The following is a 12953-nucleotide window of genomic DNA, read 5'->3' as shown; positions in this document are numbered from 1 at the left end:
GGGATATTGAAAATTGTGATAAAAATGTAAATACAGCAAAGCTAAAAGTTTATTTAATCAGTTTTCTGATTTTGAATGTATATATACTCCAAATTGGAAACATCTTCAAAATGAACTAACTGCACATCTATTTATCATGCATAAACATGTCATATATTCATCTAATAGATACTAATTCCAGATTTCAAACACATCTCTAATAGGTTCTAGCACAGTATTACTTCTGGTTCTTTTAGAATTTATATTTCAAAAATGCAGCAAATTTTTGAAATCTTTGAGGTTCATAATTTCATTGAGAAGACAATGTCATCTCCATCCCATCACTGTGAGACATTTTTTAGCTTTATAAACATTATTTAAAATGATAAATCCAATGATTTTTTAATTTATACATTATTGATTTCATTCTGATACCTGCTTTTACCTTTCTTTAGCATTTGTGCACTTAAAAACTACAAATTTTCACACATAGATTTTATAAAAGGTGAAAAAGTACTGTAACATACCCTTCTAACAAAATGAGACAGACTAGATTCTTGCACAAAATATTGAGTGATAAGGTCATGGTTGAAGGACTAACTGAATGAGAATACTATATTTCCTTTTTGTCCTTTGAAATGAATTATTCACTCACTGATTTTTTTTTTTTAAGATTTTATTTATTTATTCATGAGACACACAGAAAGAGAGAGGCAGAGACACAGGCAGAGGGAGAAGCAGTCTCCATGCAGGGAACCTGATGCAGGACTCGATCCTGGGACTCCAGGATCAGGCCCTGGGCTGAAGTCAGGTGCTAAACCAGTGAGCCACTAGGGATCCCCTCACTCGATGATTTTTGAGAAAATTCATTGCTATCTGAAAATTCATGGTCTGAGATTTCATTTGAATGATCAATTTCAATTTCACCCTAATCATTAAAGTTTAGCATACTGTTATCTCTCTTTTTTGCATTCATCTCCTGATTTTAGTAACTGAAATACCTTCTTTGGTTGATTTTCTTCTCTTTGCAGCTATAGATGAAAAATAGAACTTCTAAATTCTAAACTGTGTTCAAAGAAACTAAAAGTAGACCATACAAATGTTTCCAGACTTCTTTTATACCTTCTCAAATGATGATGCACTACTTTAGTCACAGCAGGGAAGCTGAATAATGATGAGATAATGATGGTTTATTTTGCAGTTGCATCATCCTTCCAAGCAACTGCATCATTTTTCTATTTTTCTTATTATTTTAGTCATTTTTAGCATTGTTAGGAATAATTGATGAGTAATAATGAAATAATTCCTAAGTTGATGAGATTGAAATGTTCAAGATAGGGGAAAAAAACAGTATAATATAGATTCCATCATGTGTCCTGGATTTCCAAAATTGTCCAATGGTGCTACATGGTAATTACAAGTTATAATGAATTTTTAAATGATTTTATAATTTTATTTATAAAAAAACTACGTTTAATTTATAATTTTATTCTATTTAAAAAGTAAGTAATATTTTTCTTTGCTCCTTGGAAAACCTATAAGAAAAAATAAGACAAGTCAGTCTCTACAAGTAGTTATAATTGCTCAAAACCAAACCAAGCCAAACCTCAAAAACTAAGATTAAAAAAAAAAAAAAACTAAGATTAGCTTCAATAGACTCTGATAGGCACACTGAAAATCAATAGCGAGAACATAAATGTGAAGGTCACACAAGCCAGGATTTAAATACTTTTCTTCTGCTAATTTTTTTTCAGTCTCAGTTTTTTATTAAAATGTATTTCTTAAGGTTTTTAAAATGATGAAATGAGAAACTACATGCCCATGTTCTCTCCCCACATGTTTTTCCTTTCTCTTTTACTATGGAAATTTACTGCAAAAAAGATAATGCTTTTGGTGTGAAAAATCAGAGAAGATCCTATGGAAGAAGAAAAATGGAAATGTGTTTTGAGACATTGGTAGACTATGTCTATATGAATTTAAGGATAAAGATATAAAGGCTGAAGGGATAACACTTAAGGCACAGAATCACACTATCTTGCAATGTTCTTTTGTGACTACCAGCTGGTGAGTATTTATTCTCTGCTAGTTTCTTAAAATAATCTTATTTAATCCTTGTAAAACTTGGGAAGAGTGTTATCATCAACCTTGTTTTATAGAACAGAGAATTGAGGTAGAGAGAATTTAAGTGTTTTGTCCAAGTCAAACACCGTGCAGACAGGGGATTCAAACCCAGCCTGACTAATTCTAAAGCCCAAAGCTCCCTGCTTTTTTAGGTATAGATGCACAACTACAAGTGGCTCACTCCGATTGACACTCAGGGAACCTAGAAAGAGAAACAGACTTGGAAACATTTGTGCAAGAAGGTTTGGAGGGAATGAAATTGGAAAGACCAGTTGAGATATGTCTAAGGAGAGGAAGTTAAGATTGATCTTGGGAGACGTAATAAAGAGGATAAAGATGATTTTAGAGATATCACAGCAGTAGAATCATGGGATTTATTATCACAAATACCAAAGGAGAGGAAAGTAAGATTTTTCAGAGATTGTTGACCTGAAAAACTAAACCAAATCAACCAACCAACCAACAAAAAACCCCAAATAGGGGCTAAAGGAGGAGAGTGGGTCAAAAGTCACAGGAGTGGGCAGGGCTGGAGACATAGGAGATTTGGATACCTTTTCTGTTCTTAAAGCCACAGTTGCTATTCAGCTGCAAAAGGGGAACATGTGCGAGATTCCCCTCCAAACATCGTTTGTCAAGCACCTGCTAAATACCAAGGCTCATACCAGGTACTTTCACACACTTTACTCATTAAATTCTCATAACAACTTCTGAAGTCATCTGCAGTTAGACAACCAAGTGTGGAGTTTCAGGGAGAGGTCAATGGTGGAAATGAGGTTGCCAAAAGAGTTAAAGAAGTCGGCATACAGATACTGAATACCTTCTTCATGATCTGCAGTCCCCAACCAAGCACAGTAGGGGATGTAAGAATGCTAAAGGAAGATCTCTAACTTTAACCAGTGGAATGGATGAGTATTTGAAAGAGAAAAAGGAACTAATAAATGGTAGGAAAAGGTTAAAGTTGGGAGACAGATTGAGCATAATACTGATATTAATTGTTACAAGTTTCAGAGAGACATCTGTGGTTCCTGATGCCAGGGGAGATAAAGACATCTAGAACTTGAAGGATGGATTATTAGTATTTGATGCAGCGTGAAGGAATACACAGGCCTTGCTTTGTATATGAATGGAAGAGAAAATGAACAGGGACGTGACATGGCAGTGTGTGTGAAATTGATGTGTTTGTACAACGACGAGGGGATCAGATTAACAGCAAGCTAAGTTATGACTAGAAAACATCAGCAAAGTAAGAAGTGGATAAGTTTGTGGTGACATTACAGCTGCTCGGTCAATCAGGCCAAGCTGAAACTTGGAGCGGAAGAGGGTCTTTGAAACATTTCAAGCAGAACAATGACATGAAACCAGTGTTTCAGAGAGTGTGATCAGATAGAGATTTAAAGGATTGAAAAACGGGGTAAAGTTTATGAAATATTGCAAAAGCTGATAAACCAAAAACATGGCTTTAAAGGAAGAAAGGACAAATTTACTAGGCCGTTGTTCATATAGGTGGTCATGGGGACTGTGTGCAAGTAACTTACGAAATTAGTGTTGCAACTCAAAATGCTACAAACTGTTTTGACAATCAAAGTTCACACAGGTGGTAGAAACTCAAATGAAGTTAAGAGATAAATGAGGAGGGTGAAATATGTGTGACTATTAAAAACAGTGTAGTAAAAACAAAAAAAGTGCTGGAACTGAGCCACTGAGCCATCATCTAGAAAGAAGCAATGATTTCCTTTCCTTCTCTGGCTAAGTTTTGTTGTTTTGCACAACTTTTCTTTGATCTTCAGTGGTAGCCACACACAGACATCTCAGGTGGTGAAATCAGGTGGTTAGGCATAGACTCCACAGCCAGAAAGCACGGTTTCCATTCTAGGCCCTGCCACTTGCTTGAAATAGGACTTAGTCAAATTAACCAATCTCTTTCAGCCTTCATTTCCTCCTCCGTCAAAGGAGGCTGATAAGGTTGTGACAAAACACATTTGCAAAGGGTCAAAGCGCTTTTACGGGTCCCCGGCTCTCCGCGTGTGGGCTCTTCTTTGATCATTGAGCACGTATCGGTGAGTTATTACCAGCAGAATTGTGTTAGGGAGAGGAAAACGTTTTTTTCCAATCCACAGCAACAAATCATCTGTAACACAGATTTTGCCCACTGTAGCCATCTGCTGTCTTCCAGCCTTGGTCCTACCCCCTACATAAAGTGAACAAAAATACATAATCCACACTGTGATATTGAGGATCATATGAAAAATCTTACATTAAATACATAGAATGAGTTTGAATGAAGCGTATTTTAGGTAAGTTCTAGGTCCTATGCCAGATCTAGGGATACAACAGTGAACAAATACGCATGGTGCTTACTTATCCTTTAAAGTGGGATCATAGACATAACTTTTTAGAGTTGACATGCGGATTCAGTCATGAACACACACACACACACTGGAAAGACTGCTTGACTATGACAAGCATAAGCACCACGTATGTCTATAGCGGTGGTGGGGCTGGTGATTCTGTCCAAATACAGCAAAATTGTGCTTTTCCTCTCACCCCACCCTGTGTCTTTCTGATTTAATGATCGTGTATGATTACCATTCTCTCCCTAGCAAGTCTTTGTTTTCTGCCTTGGACATACCTTTAAGAAACATTTGCTTTTAAATCCCTCCTGGCTTATGTTTTGCCAAATCCATGGTACGTTTATTGAATTAAATTCATGATGCCTAATATTTATCTCAATGAAAAAAATTTTTGATGATCATCCCAGAGCAGCCCTCTTTACTCATTCGTAGAAATAATCTTGTTATTTAAGAAGATGACAGGCTTCTGAGCATTGCAAATAGGCCCCGCATAAAGATTCTTAAGGGAGTTATTGGTGGTATCTCTAGAGACAGAGGCTCAGAATTAACAAAGACTGGTTTGCGACATGCGTCTGTAAAATGTAGGCCGCATAAAGCATTAGAACGAAGTGGTGAAGCAAAGGGGAGAAATCCTATGCTTAATCACAGGTGTGCATAGTTCCTGGACTTGGCATATCCCCGTGAGGGTTGATTCTGATTATCTGAAGGTGGGCGATGTTCAAGGTAAATGTATTAGATTTTCTTATTTGTCACAATCCATCCACAAAACATTCCCATCACTATAAATAGCCGGTATATACACAGAAGTAGATCCGAGCACTTCTGAGTGGCTGTGATTCCTCTAAAGCTGCTGTTCTCTCTCAAGCAGCCTCGTTGTGATGAAGAGGCTGCAGGTTTGGGGAGAAAGCTAGTAAATAAAAAGACTGATGTCCTCATAATACCGAGTTCGATGACTTCACTTCTCTGTGTCCATTTAAAGAGAACAAAACAAAGGCTTGTGTCATTCTTTTCACATGCTTCCCACCCTTTTGAAAGTGGTGCTAGATTTTAGAGGAGTATCTTTGCAGTGAGGAAACTTTGATTCAAGTATCGTTTTGGTCTAGCCTTGTCACTGTTAATGGCACGGACTTGTTGTCAGACAAAAATAAATTCCTCCTCAGGTAACCTACTGAGACTATTCAAAGCATGTTCTAAAATAGTCTGAAAAAGGAACAAATAATACGGAGTCATTTGAATTGCTGCATGAAAAGCAAGGAAAATTAAGGCTTAATCAAAGAATTATCAAACTAATTAGGTGTTATTTATTAATGTGTCATGTCTTGTAATAATCTTATCTGTCAGTTCATATGCAAGAGTGCAGATTAAAAAAGCATTCCAGTAATTACGTGAATATATTCCCCTCCTGCTATTCCAAGGTTCATTTGGGTGGCCCTGTAGACAAAGAATAGAGAATCCGTGACTTTCTAACCATTCAAGTAAATATATAGTTCTTACCACTTTTCTTAAGCAGGATTTAATTTAAACATGAAAATAATAAGTATGCCCCATAGCTATTTTGATAGAACTAATTGTGAACTAAGCAGTTTGCTATGACTGCTTTCAGAGACATGTAGATGATTCCTCATCCATGGCCGTTTTTCCCTGTGCCAGGATGTTTGTGCAAGATGAAGACAATGACTAATTTTGCAATATTCACATAAATGTTACCAATTTCAACATTTTGATGCTCAATGCTTGCTCAGCATTTTTTGGTCAATTCTATGACCGCTCTTCTAGCGGTATTTTACATTTTGGTTTTCTGAAATAGTCTAGCTTAAGACAAAATAGAACCATTCTTACCAGATGGTAGTAATACTTATACCACGTTTGAAGAGAATATATTTTGCCTATTTATATACTCATCAACATCCCAGTTAATATGCTCATTCTATTAATCAGTCTCCCAAGAGTTACTAAATCCATAGTATATACTCAATACTAGTGGTCATAACATGAGTTTCAAAGCAGAAGGAGACAACAAGCTACTCAGTTTATTATAAGGAAAGCAATGAACAGCATAAAACAGGTAGGGGAGGAAAATGGGAAAAGATACTAATCAAGTTCTAAATCATATTTGCAGGTTACACTCACAAGAAATGTCTAAAGAGGGGAGGGCCATAGAGCTTAGGATAGGCTTCATAAAGGTGTGGTCCTGGTATTTTTTCAATGCGTACCTTCAGCCTCATTGTGATTGTTGCTATTAATTGCTTACAACGAATTTATTACTTATTTTTATTTAGGTAGTCAAGTTTTTCACTCTAAGGGGAGCAGAATAATCATAAGATGAAGTACATGTACTCTATATTAATTAGCAATACCAAGTGAGAAATCAATACAGAGGAAAAACTGAATAAAGTTATATCATATGAATGTCATCTGCATCATTGTACATCCTTTCAAATTAGACCCCATTATACTTAAGTGCCTATCTTTTGTCATTCACACTTAATTGTTTATATTACATCTCTTAAATTCCCACTACTCTATTTTATTCAATATTTCTGCTTCCTGGTTGGCATGCAGTTTTCCTGAAAGAAAAACCATCACCTACAAATCACTTTCTATAGTAATCATCCATAGTGTTTAGGTAACAAGTGTGTATTTAGTGGCTAAAACTTGTTTGTAAAAATTAGAATCTCATATAGAAAGTGAGGGAAAATAGAGAAAAAGAACCAATATTGTCATATTGAAACATCCTGTAAAAAACAACCTGATGATTTAATACTCTTTTATAAAACAGTTGCATAAGATGTAAACAGTTTCCATTTTCTATTATTTATGATGGGATTGTATTAATGATGATTTTCTCCCGGAGGAATATTTTTTTCTTGTATAATTATAAATAGCCTGCTGGCAGACACTGGATAAGCAGTGTGTATTGTTTTAAATGACAAAATAGTATCAATTATACACAATTTAAAACAGGAAGAGAAGTTGGATGGCTTCCAAATGTGTCATTCAAGGGAGAACATATTTGTGAATTTAATTGTGGTGTTAAGCCTATTAAACAGTAATTATTAACATGTTACCATTTATCCTTTATCTATCAAGTGCAAGTATTGAAATATTTCAGTTTATGTTATATGCCTGTAGTTGAAAAGGTGTGGAATTTTATCATCTTTTTTAAAGCACCTGGTAGAAAATTCTCTGCTAAAACAAAATGACAAATCCTTTGTCTCCTCCTGAGATAAATTCCAAAACCAGAAGGTCTCTTTTTAATTGGCTCTATGATTCGTCCTTAGGCTTTTCATATCTCTTCAAATTGCTTGTGAACATGGAATATTTGCATGTGTCAGAGACAATTAAACAAAAAAAAAAAAAAAGGAAAAGAAAAATTTTCTCACAAGTGGAAAGAAAGGATAGGACAGTTGCAACATCCTTTCCCTTTGCCAAGTCCTGTGTGGTGTGGAAATAGCTAAACAGGGTGGTTGAAAAGTGCCAAATTGATTTTATTTTATATGGATGTGATCCTTGTGTAGAGGAGAAGCTGCACTGTTTTTTTCAAATGCCATGCTATAGCTTAAAAAAGTATGTCTCTGCATTTGAGGTAAGGAGAAAGGAAAGTCACAGAGAATCTTAGTTAAAGTGACTTTCCTGGAGCTGAAGGAAAGCTCAGTCAGACACATATTTTTTTGCAGCTATTTACCCTTTAAGGATTTTTGAGGATGATCCCAGGTGATGATGACAGCATTGATGAAGACAATGGAAAGATTTACCACTTACCAAGTCCTAATGGAATGCCAGGCCAGGTGCTGTGCTCAACTGTGGACATGGATCATCTCATTGATGAAGTTCTTATCAAAACCTAGGAACTCCATCTCATAGATTAGGGAATTGAACCAAGAAGAAGTTTTGGAGTTTATCTGGATGGCTGGATATTGTCTCTAACAAAAGAGAGAAAATATATTTTTTTAAAGGGGGTCACTACCTCTTAGGTTTTCTTTCTTTTTTTTTCTTCATTCTGTTTTGTAAGTGGTATGATTTAAGAAAAACAATCTTTTTTTCTCATACAATGCAAATTTGACACGCACTCCAAATGTTGTCAATACAACTGCCAAAGAAAGCAGGCAATCTGCTGGTAACTTTCAGATGTCTTTGTTGGTTGGTCAGTGAAAGGAATCTGGGGACCGGGACTTCATACCTAACAGCAAATGGTGACAAGCAAGTGTCTTGTCACCAAAATCCTGAAGGAATCTTGGATATGGTTTACTTTTAAATTTCCTGGGATTCTAAACTGGCCATAGGCCTCATAAAATATCACCTAACTCCAAGATTAGATTTTTAAGCTTATTTTATTCTTAATGGTTAGAGTGGAAGCAGGTTGAGATGGAGGAGAGCATAGAATAAATTTATCTCTAAGGTTGTTGGTGGGTCCTGAAGTTACTGAGAATGAAGACAACAGATTCGAACAGGTTAGGAATTGATTTAGCAATCAACTGTGCCAGCTGCTCTCTGTCAATAACCTCTTTGGTAAAATCTAGTCAAACAACCAGAAAGATAGGAGGCAGAAGGAGCCATTATTTGTTCTTCATGTTTAGATAGTTTACAAAAATGTCAAGCCTCCTATCTCTTAAGGAGTGAATTTGTTATTCTACTTGTAAATTATTTTAGTACAACCTGTAAACATAATGATTTTGTCTTGGGAGCCATCCTTTCTCTTATTTCCTCACCTTCCTGGTTACTCACAATCCCAGTGATCAATGATTTGGTGTGGCTTGATTTTCCGTCTTTGAGTAAATCTGTGTAGTGTGTTGGATCTCTGAAAAGTAATACTGACTATAAAGCCTGAACTATTACATTTTGACTTGAGATTTATGACACATTAAATGTACTCATATTTAGATATATGCTATGTTAATTACCTGGCTGGTAAACAACAACCTTTTTAGAACTGATTATTTTGCATCAAAAACAATGGTCAATTAAGTTAAATGAATGATAGCCTATTATTTGTTAGTATGTTAATGTGTGAGGGAGGAAGGGCATGAAGAGGGATATAAGTGAAACTCGAGATTTTGACTCAATTTGATCTTAACTCAAAATTTTGATTTTGAGTTAAAGATAAATGACAAAATCTTGAAAACTATACATTTTTAGTTCTACTCAACTATGTACTTAACATCCATACATAAGTACAACATTTTAAATATTTGCCAGGGGAAAAAAGTCGATTTCTTTTTTAAAAATTAACTAAAGCATAGAGTCTATTTAGATTCCTTTAATTATTTTCAGTTTTACTGAGATAATTGACATCATATTAGTTTTAGGTATACAATATGATGATTTGCTATATGTATATATTGTGAAACAATTACCACAGTAAGTTAACATCCATTATCTCACATAGTTACGATTCTTTTTCTTATGATGAAAACTCTTGAGATCTAATCTCTTAGCAATTTACAAACAATACTATAGTCACCTTGCTGTACATTACATTCCCAGGACTTATAATTGGAAATTTGTACCTTTAGCCTATCTTCACTCATTTCACCCACTCTTCCCCCCGCCCCCTTCCACCTCTGGCAACCACCAACTCTGCATCTATGAGTTCTATAATGTTAAATTCCACATGGGAGATCATATGATATTTGTCTTTCTCTGACTGGCTTATTCCACTTAGCATATTACCCTCAAAGTCGATCCCTATGGCTGCAAATGGCAAAATTTTCTTCTTTTTATGGCTAAATAATGTTCCCTTCTCTCTTTTTCTATAGGTGATAGATAGATAGATTCCAATTCCTTATCCATTCATCTGCTGATGGATAGTTGAGTGGTTTTCATATGTTGGCTATTATAAATAATACTGCAAAAGCTGATTTCTAATAAGATGAGCCATTTTTATCCTACAGCTTCTCTGACTACTCAACACCTTAGAAAGCAGGCATCTCCATTTTGGTAAAGCATATTAGATATTTTTGACACTGGAAAACAACATCTCAGAGACCTAATTTGAATTCATTATAAAGTTGAATATTGAATTAACATAACCAATGCATTATTTGTATTTTTAGTTATCTTCCAATGGAACAAGGTTTAAAATGTCCATTAATAATATCACTTTGTTATAATACAGAGCACTGCATTTAAGATCTGTCTTTTAAATTATTATAAAATGATATCATTGACTATAGAGTTCTAAAGCATAATATAACAATATAATGATTACCTGTAATTAATTGAAATTGTTTAGTGTTGATTATTCTAAATTTGTTATACATTTGTTCATTACTTGTCTCTTTATGCTATTTCTAAAATAAATGAAAAACACAAAGACAACATGCTACTGTGCAAAGAGCACCACTGACAATCTGCATATATAAATCCTACTTATAAGTCACTCAGGTGAATTTAACAAGTTGTTCAACTTCTTTAGATTTCAATGTTTGGCACTAAAACACTATTCAAGTTAAATCTATAGGTGTGGAATTGTTTGGGCTGAAAAATACCTCAGTGAATAATCTAAATAGTCTTCTGTCCACTTGAGGAGACCTGTAGATACTCAGAATATATTGCAAGTGTTATAACTTGATTAAACTACTTAGTGAAGCTACATTTCCTTATCTTTGGGCTTTAGCTCACTATTTTCCCAGTAACCATGGTTAAACACATTGAATGTTTCACTTTCATGGGAAGATTGTTGTTCCATTCATACAATAGGTACAGATTCTCACAGAAAGAAAATGCTTTGGTCTGGAAGTATAAATGATTTTAAAATGAATAAATAAATGAATAAATAAATCAGTAAGATTTCATTATTTTGTTGGAAGTATTTTGTACGTGATCAAGAACTAAAAAAAACTATAGTTCTATCTTTTCATATGCAAATGTTCTAGAAACAGTTTGACAGAGTAGCATTTAGTAACATTCACTGATTCACTTATTCAGTTAATCATTCATTTTCTCCTTTAATTATTCATTCTCCTACCCAAGTATATATTGTTCCAAACTCTGTCCTTCAGTTGCTCATAGTCTAGTGAAGACTTAAAAAAAAAAAAAAAAAAAAAAGGAAGGAAAGCCCAAACTTGTAAATGAACGAATGCATTGAAGAATAGAAGATAAAGTGCATTCTAGGTGCTCTGGGAGCATATGCAGCTGTAAGGGGATTGTATGGAAGAGAATCAAGGTGGTGATAAAATGGCCAAGTTTTGAGGAATTACTAGAATAAGCCAGGTTCTAGGAAGTTTCATCATTAAGAATTTGCAATTCTAGAGATATATGATTAGATAGCAAGTAGGGTATTTGTATTCTAAGTGCATGAGTGCTTTCTGAGTTTTTATTTTTATTTCTTTTAATTGAGATTGCAGTCCATCTAACTTGCCTCATTAATCTCTTTCCCTCCCAGCTTTGACTTTTACCTATTTGTCTCTTTCTTCCATCTTTACTGTCTGTCCCTTGCTTGATTTTGTGTGCAAATATGATTTGCTGTGGTTTCGAAATACATACGGTCCAGATAACTAGAAGAAACTAAGAAAAGCGAAGAAACGTAATACTGAGAGTTTTGAGCCTCTTACTTGAAAGTCTATCTAGAATTGTGGAAATGAGGTCAGATAACAAAAAGATTGATTTAAGTAGTGAGCCTTTTTGATGGGCCACTGGAGGTCAATTCAGCATCTAGTTAAGGTTAAACAAAGCATAATCACTGAAGAAAACGATAAAACTCTTTATAGTCTGAAGTAAATACTTACAGATCTTTCAAGGGTTATGAATCATTAATGACAATAGATAAAATAATTGGCATTTGTCTTGGCCTTCCAAATAGATATTAAATAAACAGAAAAATAAAATGGAGTGGAAAAAAAAACCTTAATCTTAAATTGGATCTGCTCTCAATGCATGATTTTGTTAAGCTATTTATCCTTCCAGGGACCAATTTTTTTTTTAATCTGAAAAATCAGGGTGTTAGAATAGTTGATTTCAAAGGTCTCTCCTACACCCCAAGACTCTATGAACATGATTCTATGCCCCTGTTTTTATTAGGTCCCAAACATCAGATATCACGTCATAATCAAGGTATAAGGATAAATAAAAGAACCATATGATCTTGAATCAATCTTATTTCCTTTCTTTAGTTGACTGCTCTATGGAAAAGTTTTCTACTTCATAAATTGGAGATGAAGAGGAAAAACACTAATATTACCTTTATCATTTTTAATCAAAAGAATGTATGAAATATGCATTTGGCTACTATTCCATGCTTTCCATCAAAGTGAATATGCAAATATATAACACATGGAAATATTAGGGAAGCTTTTTATCAGGATGGAAAGAAACCTTTCCAGTAGAAACATTTTGGCCTGGAGGAGGTTCTTTGATCTAAGAAGTTGAAGCTTTTGGTGTTTTAAAACCCTTATAGTAGGGTTGTGTAGCCAATTTATATTAAATAATCCATTTGCTTAAAACTTTTCTAAAATCATAAAAAAAAACCTTGAAAATTACTTGCCAATGAGATGTTATTGGAAT

General features: G+C 34.5%; 1 protein-coding gene and 1 long non-coding RNA gene across 30 annotated transcripts in view; one reads left to right on the top strand and one right to left on the bottom strand.

The window, feature by feature from the left end:
- The window catches only part of TRDN (triadin), a 362263-nt gene that overhangs the window by 127939 nt on the left and 221371 nt on the right, over positions 1–12953 (top strand). The window lies entirely within an intron of this gene.
- The window catches only part of LOC140636916 (uncharacterized), a 46135-nt gene that overhangs the window by 9211 nt on the left and 23971 nt on the right, over positions 1–12953 (bottom strand). For 5 of the 11 annotated variants that reach the window (XR_012034182.1, XR_012034162.1, XR_012034168.1 and 2 more), the window contains 3 exons: positions 8214–8374; positions 5837–5882; positions 981–4288 (listed from right to left, as the gene is read on the bottom strand). This is a non-coding gene — a long non-coding RNA (uncharacterized lncRNA). Of the gene's footprint in view, positions 1–980; positions 4289–4729; positions 5652–5836; positions 5883–8213; positions 8375–12953 lie in introns of all 11 variants that reach the window. The other 6 variants (XR_012034163.1, XR_012034173.1, XR_012034180.1 and 3 more) reach the window with 4 other exon arrangements.

The sequence above is a fragment of the Canis lupus genome, chromosome 1, assembly GCF_048164855.1.
Source record: "Canis lupus baileyi chromosome 1, mCanLup2.hap1, whole genome shotgun sequence".
NCBI lineage: Eukaryota > Metazoa > Chordata > Mammalia > Carnivora > Canidae > Canis > Canis lupus.
The sequence above is the reverse complement of the archived record's forward strand: the minus strand, read 5'-3'. Positions and strand labels throughout refer to the sequence as shown.